Raw genomic sequence first — 2,959 nt, forward strand, 5'->3', positions numbered from 1 at the left:
TCTTGGGTGTTGAGTTCTGTGTCCACCACAGACTCAGTGAGATTCCTTGTATATTGTGACTTTTTTGTGACTATAAAGCCAGCTGCATTGCTCAATACAGGCTACCCACCATGAAGATAGGAAGGCCCCATTAGCCTTTAAAGTATTAGTTGCTTAGGGGGTCATAACACAATACCATGAACTGGATGGCTTAAAGCAACAAAAGTTATTGCCTCACAATTGTGGAGGTTAGAAGCTTGAAATCAAAGTGTCAGCAGACCTGCATTCACTTTGAAACCTGTCAGGCAATACTTCCTTGCCTCTTCCTAGCTTCTGGTGGTTTGTAGGCAATCTTTTGTGTTGCAGCCACACAACTCCAATCTCTGCCTTTGTGGTCACATGGCATTCTCTCTCTGTCTTCATGGCTATATTCTAAGGACATCAGCGCTGTTGGAGTAGGGCTCCACTCTTCTTAACTAATTACATCTACAACTATCCTATTTCCAAATAAGGTCACATTCTTAGGTACTGAGAATGAAGACTTTAACATACCTTATTTGGGGGGACACAATTCAACCTGTAACACTTCATAAGAACCACCAAAACTTAAAGTTACACTTGCCAGCCCTGCCAGATGTCTCAGTCTCCACGTGTTAAGGATGCAAGTGCTAAAGTGCTCTTCAATATTTTCTCCTAGTTTCCTTTTCAAATAATAGAGAGAAAAATTCACCCTGTCCAAGTTTTGAAGTAATCAAAAAGTGATTAGCATTTGGAGGTAAAGCCTAAACAATTTTTTAACTGGTAAGGGCTCTGCTAGAGAACATGTTTTATATCTGTGTGTAGGTGGGTTTCCTGATACTGAAGCCCAGGATTCAATGTACCCATCCAGTGCCAGGGCAGCCAAGTCACACATACATCACTGATATATAAGGATACACCTAAGTTCAACCTTAACCCTGGTATTTTGCCAGAAGGTCCAAATGACAGATGCCTACTTTCACAGCATTTCTCACATCTTAAACTTGTGGGTGATCAGAGATCATGTGATATTATAGGTGACCATCACAGCTAATCAGTGTAGCAGTGGCAGTAACACAAACAAGAGATGTGGACAAGAGATGTCATTTTGATCTATCATTAATCTAAATAAATATCTGGGTATTCACTTTCAAATATGGCCAAGCGCTCAAGATTGAACTTGTGTTAAAACTCTTTTTATCAAATTCTGTGAAGATGACAGTGGTGGAAGAGGCATAGCTTTTAGATCTTCCCAAATTCCAACATAAAAAAGACAGCGGACAGCATTTACAACAAAGCTAGGTGACAAGGTACTCCAGGAACCCCAAAAATGCAAACCAGCAAGAGCCACAAGACCAGCGCATCATCAGCACCTGTTTCAGAGAAAACATAGAAAAGCTACGGGATGATTCACAACCTGACAATAAGAGACCCTAAAATGGCCACCAGATACTCATGGGGAGGCACAGTGGCCAGTAAGAGCAACCGCAGAAATGAGAGGGAGTCATCCCTAGATTAGCAGATGAGGCAAGGGTCCTGCAGTAAGTCAGGCTGATCGCTTAACAGCACCACCTTCCCACCTTCCACAGGGGCTCACACTCAGATGGAATAGGAGGGGCTAAATCAAAATTGATCAGGAAGAAACAACATAGATGGAGGAAAGAGAGGGTCCAGATAAAAGTGGGCCAGACCAATAGAGCAAAAAGCCAAAAACAACTCAGAAAAATCACCTTAAAAAATTAAAAAAAAATTTTTTTTAACACTGCACAGAAACACTGTTGTTAAAACAGATATCCTTCTGATAATCAGGAGAACTAAATTCATATAAAAATGAATAACAGAAATGTTTCAAGGCCAAAACCCAAAGGTATTACATGTTTTCAATAAAAAGTTCTATTTGAGAATTTTTCACATCCTGTGAGGATGAAGTAAATTATAGTTTTTGTCACCTTCAATTTCATGAGGAGGAAAAAAATTAAAAATCATAATAAATTACTTTTAATTTTGACATAACAGAATTTAAAGAGAAAGGAAAATGGGAAATACTTAAAACATTTTCATTTCACTAATCATCTTTCAATTTGTGACTACTAAACTTACTATATCAATTTTCAAAATTATTGTCAGATGTATTCTTGATTCCTACTTCTTTCTCTTATATTTGATTTTGGTCTTGATTTCAGTCACATATTGACTTTAACTCCTGGCTCTTTAGCATTTGGAAAAAATATGTATCAGTGCATCTCAATCCTATAAGATTTATGGTCTGGATGACAAAAAAAGGACATGAATTCTCAGTGGGTTACTTACTCCCAAAAGAAGAATAAGAGAAAGAGGCTGGGATGTGCCCCCTCAACCTCTCTAGACCCATCAATCAGATTAAGTCTTTATCAATTATTTACTGCTGTTTAAAAGTCACCTGAAAGCTTAGTGGCTTAAAAGGACAAAAATTTTATCTGTTCACAGTACCATGGGTTGTGCTTGCTTCAGCAGGCACTAGAATTGGAACAATAAAGAGAAAGTTAGCATAGCCCCTGTGCAAAATAACATGCAAATTCATGAAGTGTTCCATGTTGTTAAGGGGTCAAATCATCAAGAAGATATAATAATTGTAAATATAGGCACTGAACATCAGAGCACCAAAATATATTAAGCAAATAGTAACAATTCTGTAGGGAGAAGTTGACAACAATATAATAATAGTAGGAGACTTCAATACCTCACTTTCAGCAGTGGATAGTTCAGCCAGAGAGAATATCAACAAGAAAATGTTGAACTTGAACTGTACATTGGACCAAATGGACCTAACAGACATATACAGAATGTTCTGTCCATGAGCAGCAGAATATGCATTCTTCTCAAGTGCACACAGAACCTTCTCCAAGATAGATCAGATGATAGGCCACAAAGCAAGTCTTAGCAAATTAAGAAGACTGAAATCATACCAAGTGTTTTCCAACCA

At 38.1% G+C, this 2,959-nt stretch overlaps 1 pseudogene; it reads left to right on the plus strand.

The window, feature by feature from the left end:
- The first annotated feature begins 2,476 nt into the window (after positions 1-2,476).
- Positions 2,477-2,575, plus strand: LOC123596587 (annotated as a pseudogene).
- The last annotated feature ends 384 nt before the right edge of the window (positions 2,576-2,959 follow it).

The sequence above is a fragment of the Leopardus geoffroyi genome, chromosome B1, assembly GCF_018350155.1.
Source record: "Leopardus geoffroyi isolate Oge1 chromosome B1, O.geoffroyi_Oge1_pat1.0, whole genome shotgun sequence".
NCBI classification, from domain to species: Eukaryota; Metazoa; Chordata; class Mammalia; order Carnivora; family Felidae; genus Leopardus; species Leopardus geoffroyi.